The following is a 10,015-nucleotide window of genomic DNA, read 5'->3' on the forward strand; positions in this document are numbered from 1 at the left end:
TTTGAAAGAAGTTTGATATATATATATATATATATATATATATTTCCCTCTTCAAATCTTTTAATCTCTACAGTGATCATGTCCAGTTGTCCTAAATCTTACACCAGCCTTTGACCAGGATATTCATGAGCAGCACCCTCCTTTGACCTACTCTCATGGACTGGCCGGACATATCTGTCACACCAAGCCTTCCTTTCTCGACATGCTTTCTCAAGATTGTCCTTAACATGTGCCTATGCATTCTGTAGGTTCTCCTAATGACCAACAATCTTATCATCTGACATACCTTCACCTTCCACTTGTATAGCAACAGGTCAAGGGGTAGTGCTTGGAAAATTGGGTTCTTGAGCTACAGGCACATGCATGGAGGGGTTAGCAGGATGGAGGAGTGCCACAGCTCTTGTTCAATGACACAGAGGTGCTCTTTTCTCTTGACATTTAGCTTTCTTTTGTGTCATTCGGGAAATAGCAAATATGTATCAATGACATAAAATTTTAATATTAGCCTTGTACTAATGTTGCCAAAAGAAATTAACCTTGAAGTGAAAATGAAAATTATTGCTTTGTCGCTGTCTCCCTCGTTAGCAAGGTAGCACAAGGAAACAGACGAAAGAATGGCCCAACCCACCCACATACACATGTATATACATACACGTCCACACACGCAAATATACATACCTATACATCTCAACGTATACATATATATACACACACAGACATATACATATATACACATGTACATAATTCATACTGTCTGCCTTTATTCATTCCCATGGCTACCTCGCCACACATGAAATAACAACTCCCTCCCCCCTCATATGTGCGAGGTAGCGCTAGGAAAAGACAACAAAGGCCACATTCGTTCACACTCAGTCTCTAGCTGTCATGTAATAATGCACTGAAACCACAGCTCCCTTTCCACATCCAGGCCCCACAGAACTTTCCATGGTTTACCCCAGATGCTTCACATGCCCTGGTTCAATCCATTGACAGCACGTCGACCTCAGTATACCCCATCGTCCCAATTCACTCTATTCCTTGCACGCCTTTCACCCTCCTGCATGTTCAGGCCCCGATCACTCAAAATCTTTTTCACTCTATCTTTCCATCTCCAATTTGGTCTCCCACTTCTCCTCGTTCCCTCCACCTCTGACACATATATCCTCTTGGTCAATCTTTCCTCACTCATTCTCTCCATGTGACCAAACCATTTCAAAACACCCTCTTCTGCTCTCTCAATCACACTCTTTTATTACCACACATCTCTCTTACCCTATTATTACTTACTCGATCAAACAACCTCACACCACATATTGTCTTCAAAGATCTCATTTCCAGCACATCCACCCTCCTGCGCACAACTCTATCCATAGCCCATGCCTCGCAACCATATAACATTGTTGGAACCAATATTCCTTCAAACATACCCATTTTTGCTTTCCGAGATAATGTTCTTGACTTCGACACATTCTTCAACGCTTCCAGAACTTCTGCCCCCTCCCCCACCCTATGATTCACTTCAGCTTCCATGGTTCCATCCACTGCCAAATCCAATCCTAGATATCTAAAACACTTCACTTCCTCCAGTTTTTCTCCATTCAAACTTATCTCCCAGTTGACTAGTCCCTCAACCCTACTGTACCTAATAACCTTGCTCTTATTCACATTTACTCTCAGCTTTCTCCTTTCACACACTTTACCAAACTCAGTCACCAGCTTCTGTAGTTTCTCACCCGAATCAGCCACCTGCGCTGTATCATCAGCAAACAACAACTGACTCACTTCCCAAGCTCTCTCATCCACAACAGACTGCAAACTTTCCCCTCTTTCCAAAACTCTTGCATTCATCTACCTAACTACCCCATCCATAAACAAATTAAACAACCATGGAGACATGACACACTTCTGCCACAAACCTACATTCACTGAGAACCAATCACTTTCCTCTCTTCCTACACGTACACATGCCTTACATCCTAGATAAAAACTTTTCACTGCTTCTAACAACTTGCCTCCCACACCATATATTCTTAGTACCTTCCACAGAGCATCTCTATCAACTCTATCATATGCCTTCTCCAGATCCATAAATGCTACATACAAATCCATTTGCTTTTCTAAGTATTTCTCACATTCTTCAAAGCAAATACCTGATTCACACATCCTCTACCACTTCTGAAACCACACTGCTCTTCCCCAATCTAATGCTCTTTACATGCCTTCACCCTCTCAATCAATACCCTTCCGTATAATTTCCCAGGAATACTAAACAAACTTGTACCTTTGTAATTTGAGCACTCTCTTTTATCCCCTTTGCCTTTGTACAATGGCACTATGCAAGCATTTTGCCAATCCTCAGGCACCTCACCATGAGTCATACATACATTAAATAACCTTACCAACCAGTCAACAATAGTCACCCCCTTTTTTAATATATTCCACTGCAGTACCATCCAAACCCGCTGCCTTGCCGGCTTTCATCTTCCACAAAGCTTTTACTACCTCTTCTCTGTTTACCAAATCATTTTCCGTAACCCTCTCACTTTGCACACAACCTTGACCAAAACACCCTATATCTGCCACTCTTATCATCAAACACATTCAACAAACCTTCAAAATACTCACTCCATCTTCTCACATCACCACTACTTGTTATCACCTCCCCATTAGCCCCCTTCACTAAAGTTCCCATTTGTTCCCTTGTCCTACGCATTTTATTTTTCTCCTTCCAAAACATCTTTTTATTTATTCATTTTGTATATTTTGCTTTGTCGCTGTCTCCCGCGTTTGCAAGGTAGCACAAGGAAACAGACGAATGAAATGGCCCAACCCACCCCCATACACATGTATATACATACACGTCCACACATGCAAATATACATACCTATACATCTCAATGTACACATATATATGCACACACAGACATATACATATATACACATGTACATAATTCATACTGTCTGCCTTTTTATTCCCATCGCCACCTCGCCACACATGGAATAACACACACACACACACACACACACACACACACACACACACACACACACACACACACACACACACACACCCCCCCCCCTCATGTGTGCGAGGTAGCGCTAGGAAAAGACAACAAAGGCCCCATTCATTCACACTCAGTCTCTAGCTGTCATGTAATAATGCCCGAAACCACAGCTCCCTTTCCACATCCAGGCCCCACAGAACTTTCCATGGTTTACCCCAGACGCGACAAAGCAAAATAAATAAATAAATAAATCTAGAAGCTCTTCACCATTTCCATTAACAACACTGAACACCCCATGTACACCAATTATTCCCTCAACTGCCACATTACTCACCTTTGCATTCAAATCACCCATCACTATAACCCAGACTTGTGCATCAAAACGACTAACACACTCATTCAGCTGCTCCCAAAACACTTGCCTCTCATGATCTTTCTTCTCATGCCCAGGTGCATATGCACCAATAATCACCCATCTCTCTCCATCCACTTTCAGTTTTACCCATATCAATCTAGAGTTTACTTTCTTATGCTCTATCACACTCCCACCACTCCTTTTTCAAGAGTAGTGCTACTCCTTCCCTTGCTCTTGTCCTCTCACTAATCCCTGACTTTACTCCCAAGACATTCCCAAACCACTCTTCCCCTTTACCCTTGAGCTTCGTTTCACTCAGAGCCAAAACATCCAAGTTCCTTTCCTCAAACATACTACCTATCTCTCCTTTTTTCTCATCTTGATTACATCCACACACATTTAGACACACCAATCTGAGCCTTCGAGGAGGATGAGCACTCCCCGCGTGACTCCTTCTTCTATTACCCCTTTTAAAAAGTTAAAATACAAGGAGGGGAGGGTTTCCAACCCCCCACTCCCGTCCCCTTTAGTCACCTTCTACAACATGAGGAATGCGTGGGAAGTATTCTTTCTCCCCTATCCCCAGTTTAGTTCTGTTGAGGTGAGAAAGGGAATGTCCTCTTTCACTCTTCTCACAGCCCCATTAATGTTCTGTCCACAGCACTGTCTGGTTTGGTGTGTTAATCTGTGCAGCTGCTATTATCCCTAAGTTCACTGCCAATTGTTTCTTCTGTACCTCTTCCAGTGTTCAGAGCAATTGTTACATGGTGTGGAGGAAATGCTCGCAAAGTCAGTTTCCTAGTGGGTGATTAGGTGTTGCTCAGGATATCTCATTACCCCACAAGTGAGTTAATTATTTCAGTTGGTCACTTTCAAACCTTAGAGCATCGTATTCATTGAATATCTAACCCACTAAGAGTTTTATTAATATGATGCCTCTCTGGGCACAATGAAAATGCTTAGGTATATCCCTGGGGATAGGGGAGAAAGAATACTTCCCACGCATTCCTCACGTGTCGTAGGAGGCAACTAAAGGGGACGGGAGCGGGGGGCCAGAAACCCTCCCCTCCTTGTATTTTAACTTTCTAAAAGGGGAAACAGAAGGAGTCACACGAGGAGTGCTCATCCTCCTCGAAGGCTCAGATTGGGGTGTCTAAATGTGTGTGGATGTAATCAAGATGAGAAAAAAAGAGAGATAGGTAGTATGTTTGAGGAAAGGAACCTGGATGTTTTGGCTCTGAGTGAAACGAAGCTAAAGGGTAAAGGGGAAGAGTGGTTTGGGAATGTCTTGGGAGTAAAGTCAGGGGTTAGTGAGAGGACAAGAGCAAGGGAAGGAGTAGCACTACTCCTGAAACAGGAGTGGTGGGAGTATGTGATGGAGTGTAAGAAAGTAAATTCTAGATTGATATGGGTAAAACTGAAAGTGGATGGAGAGAGATGGGTGATTATTGGTGCATATGCACCTGGGCATGAGAAGAAAGATCATGAGGCAAGTGTTTTGGGAGCAGCTGAATGAGTGTGTTAGTGGTTTTGATGCACAAGATCGGGTTATAGTGATGGGTGATTTGAATGCAAAGGTGAGTAATGTGGCAGTTGAGGGAATAATTGGTATAGATGGAGTGTTCAGTGTTGTAAATGGAAATGGTGAAAAGCTTGTAGATTTATGTGCTGAAAAAGGACTGGTGATTGGGAATACCTGGTTTAAAAAGAGAGATATACATAAGTATACGTATGTAAGTAGGAGAGATGGCCAGAGAGTGTTATTGGATTACGTGTTAATTGATAGACACACGAAAGAGAGACTTTTGGATGTTAATGTGCTGAGAGGTGCAACTGGAGGGATGTCTGATCATTATCTTGTGGAGGCGAAGGTGAAGATTTGTGGGGGTTTTCAGAAAAGAAGAAAGAATGTTGGGGTGAAGAGAGTGGTGAGAGTAAGTGAGCTTGGGAAGGAGACTTGTGTGAGGAAGTACCAGGAGAGACTGAGTACAGAATGAAAAAATGGAAAAAGGTGAGAACAAAGGAGGTAAGGGGAGTGAGGGAGGAATGGGATGTATTTAGGGAAGCAGTGATGGCTTGCGCAAAAGATGCTTGTGGCATGAGAAGCGTGTGAGGTGGGTTGATTAGAAAAGGTAGTGAGTGGTGGAATGAAGAAGTAAGATTATTAGTGAAAGAGAAGAGAGAGGTATTTGAATGATTTTTGCAGGGAAAGGGTGCAAATGAGTGGGAGAGGTATAAAAGAAAGAGGCAGGAGGTCAAGAAAAAGGTGCAAGAGGTGAAAAAGAGGGTAAATGAGAGTTGGGGTGAGAGAGTATCATTAAATTTCAGGGAGAATAAAAAGATGTTTTGGAAGGAGGTAAATAAAGTGCTTAAGACAAGGGAGCAAATGGGAACTTTAGTGAAGGGAGCTTATGGGGAGGTGATAACAAGTAGTGGTGATGTGAGAAGGAGATGGAGTGAGTATTTTGAAGGTTTGTTGAATGTGTTTGATGATAGAGTGGCAGATACAGGGTGTTTTGGTCGAGGTGGTGTGCAAAGTGAGAGGGTTAGGGAAAATGATTTGGTAAATAGAGAAGAGGTAGTAAAAGCTTTATGGAAGATGAAAGCTGGCAAAGCAGCAGGTTTGGATGGTATTGCAGTGGAATCTATTAAAAAGGGGGTGACTGTATTGTTGACTGGTTGGTAAGGTTATTTAATGTATGTATGACTCATGGTGAGGTGCCTGAGGATTGGCGGAATGCTTGCATAGTGCCATTGTACAAAGGCAAAGGGGATAAGAGTGAGTGCTCAAATTACAGAGGTATAAGTTTGTTGAGTATTCCTGGTAAATTATATTGGAGGGTATTGATTGAGAGGGTGAAGGCGTGTACAGAGCATCAGATTGGGGTTGAGCAGTGTGGTTTCAGAAGTGGTATAGGATGTGTGGATCAGGTGTTTGCTTTGAAGAATGTGTGTGAGAAATACTTAGAAAAACAAATGGATTTGTATGTAGCATTTATGGATCTGGAGAAGGCATATGATAGAGTTGATAGAGATGCTCTGTGGAAGGTTTTAAGAATATATGGTGTGGGAGGCAAGTTGTTAGAAGCAGTGAAAAGTTTTTATCGAGGATGTAAGGCATTTGTACGTAGAGGAAGAGAGGAAAGTGATTGGTTCTCCATGAATGTAGGTTTGCGGCAGGGGTGTGTGATGTCTCCATGGTTGTTTAATTTGTTTATGGATGGGGTTGTTAGGGAGGTGAATGCAAGAGTTTTGGAAAGAGGGGCAAGTATGCAGTCTGTTGTGGATGAGAGAGCTTGGGAAGTGAGTCATTTGTTGTTCGCTGATGATACAGCGCTGGTGGCTGATTCATGTAAAAAACTGCAGAAGCTGGTGGCTGAGTTTGGTAAAGTGTGTGAAAGAAGAAAGTTCAGAGTAAATGTGAATAAGAGAAAGGTTATTAGGTACAGTAGGGTTGAGGGTCAAGTCAATTGGGAGGTAAGTTTGAATGGAGAAAAACTGGAGGAGGTAAAGTGTTTTAGATATCTGGGAGTGGATCTGGCAGCGGATGGAACCATGGAAGCGGAAGTGAATCATAGGGTGGGGGAGGGGGCAAAAATTCTGGGAGCCTTGAAGAATGTTTGGAAGTCGAGAACATTATCTCGGAAAGCAGAAATGGGTATGTTTGAAGGAATAGTGGTTCCAACAATGTTGTATGGTTGCGAGACGTGGGCTATGGATAGAGTTGTGCGCAGGAGGGTGGATGTGCTGGAAATGAGATGTTTGAGGACAATATGTGGTGTGAGGTGGTTTGATCGAGTAAGTAACGTAAGGGTGAGAGAGAATGTGTGGAAATAAAAAAAGTGTGGTTGAGAGAGCAGAAGAGGGTGTTTTGAAATGGTTTGGTCACATGGAGAGAATGAGTGGGGAAAGATTGACCAAGAGGATATATGTGTCAGAGTTGGAGGGAACGAGGGGAAGTGGGAGACCAAATTGGAGGTGGAAAGATGGAGTGAAAAAGATTTTGAGTGATCGGGGCCTGAACATGCAGGAGGGTGAAAGGCGTGCAAGGAATAGAGTGAATTGGAACGATGTGGTATACCGGGGTCGACGTGCTGTCAATGGATTGAACCAGGGCATGTGAAGCGTCTGGGGTAAACCATGGAAAGTGTGTGGGGCCTGGATGTGGAAAGGGAGCTGTGGTTTCGGTGCATTATTACATGACAGCTAGAGACTGAGTGTGAACGAATGGGGCCTTTGGTGTCTTTCCTAGCGTTACCTCGCACACATGAGGGGGAGGGGGTTGTTGTTCCATGTGTGGCGGGGTGGCGATGGGAACAAATAAAGGCAGACAGTATGAATTATGTACATGTGTATATATGTATATGTCCGTGTGTGTATATATATGTGTACATTGAGATGTATAGGTATGTATATTTTCGTGTGTGGACGAGTATTTGTATACATGTGTATGTGGGTGGGTTGGGCCATTCTTTCGTCTGTTTCTTTGCACTACCTCGCTAACGCGGGAGACAGCGACAAAGCAAAACAAATAAATAAATATATTTGGAGGACATCTCTTGCAACTAAGATATATTTTCTATCCTTCGGTTGAGGCATCAAGTATCTTGAAATCCAGATAGAGCATCTGGAAAAGCCAGTATGCCACCAAGACCATTAGGGCCTTCACTGCTGGGACCGCAGCTTTGTATCCAATGCACGTGGAGCACTGTCAGAAGTATTGAAATGTACGTTTGTACCCAGCCAGCAACATCGGTGCTTTTACAATAATGTGATTGGTTCTACCCCTTGATGACCCATCTCAATCATAGCCCACATTTAGTATCAGCAGCTTGCTCCTCCTCCTAGGTTTTTCCCACTATCTCATCAAGATAAGGTCCTTTAGTTGTTGTGTACCTCTCTGTCCCCAAAGAGTTGTAAACGTAGCCTCATTTCGCACATCCAGCAATTTGTGTTCAAGTGAATTTCATATACCCCATATACACCAAGCAATGCTAGAGATCTGCTGCTGTAGCTGACTCGCATTCTCCATAATTAGGATAGGTTGACATCTGTTCAAGCTGTAACATAGTAGTCATCTTTGTAGGGTTACTCTCCCTCTCTCATTATCGTCTGCCTCCCCATTTTTTCCAGTGGCATCTAGAGCATGAGAATCAGTAACATCTGTTGTCAACTACCGTCCTTCCCCTTTTAATAGTTCAGGAGTTATTCAATTGGCAAACACCCCTGCCAACTTGACCCAGTTGTTGATTATCTGCCAATGCTGAAGTGATCAACCTCCTGTGCTTGCTCAGACATGACCCAGCAGACCTTTCTAGCACCAATGATCCTGATTAGCTTCCAAGTATTGGATCCAACTCTCCACCCAAGTGACATACAATTCACCTCCTGTGTATACTGTCACTCAGATTCTAACCACTACCTCCCCATAGCAATGAATGATGTTCAATGAATGATGTTCATTTCCACCAAGCACTGATTTTTCTCAAGCTGACCACCTGTGGACTTCCTGATCAGAACCTCACACCTTCTGACAGCTCTTCCCATGACCTCCACATCCACTGCTATGTAGCTGGTATAGAGACTGCCTTCAGTGTATATCCCCAGACACAAATTCTATTCTGTCTAGAATTCCTGACCTCCTGCCCGTGACCATCCACAGAGGCTTTGGTCCCATACCCTGGTTAAATACGTGGCCCTGCACCTCCCTCCCACACCTGCTGTGTCAATTGCCCTCCACTGTTATGCTCCCTGTACCATGTACCCGTTTTCTGTGTCCCGCCTAAGGCTTTGGTGATATCTCTTCAGCCCCTCTCAGCTTCCTACTGTACCGTCCCGTCATATATTACCCATGGCTCTTCATCCATGGGATTGATCTTTTGGATTTGACACAGGATTCGAGAATAGAGACTCCGGCCAAACGAATCCCTCACCTTACCTCTCTCACAGCCCCAGCCATTACAAAAGTCCCAGGCCATCAAAATGCTCATGAAAAAGTACAACACATCCTCTCCTCTCTTGTTCCTACTTCATAGACCTGGTTTCCAGTTCGACCCAAGTATCTTCATCTCCAAAGGCTTCCTCTAGTACCTTCTTGTGGACCAGGTAATGCTGGCCCTTCCAGGAATCTGTATACATAAGGACCAGCTGCTCGGACCTCATACTCCTGCACCTGCAGGTTATACATCATATGTATCAATAATATCCCAGACCTGTATAACCCAAGTAGTATCAGAGGAAATATTCACTCAGGGGCTCCCATCTACCGCAGCAGGGGTACTGCCCCTTGTGAGTCAGGCCATAATGGTGGGTTACCACTTCCAACCCCATTGGTCTCTAGCTCTTACCGTCCACCCTGTGGGGCCCCTGTCACCTACAGTGTCCCTCCTCATGTAACTCCCTCAATGTGGACAGACGGGTGACCTGCCTGAGCAACTTAAGTCATCTCCACTCCTCCCTCAGACTCGTATGCCAGACCTCTGCCCCTCGTGTGACCTTTCTGCTCTCCTATGGTGTGAGACAATCCTCGTTTACGTATGGAGGTCTTGGGGCATCTCCCTACTCTAACCAGTGATAGAAGAATCACTGTGATAATCGGTGATAAGTGATGTTAAGTAGAACGTGATAAGGAATATGCGTATTACATGCCAGACGTT

Source organism: Panulirus ornatus, chromosome 59 (assembly GCF_036320965.1).
Source record: "Panulirus ornatus isolate Po-2019 chromosome 59, ASM3632096v1, whole genome shotgun sequence".
NCBI classification, from domain to species: Eukaryota; Metazoa; Arthropoda; class Malacostraca; order Decapoda; family Palinuridae; genus Panulirus; species Panulirus ornatus.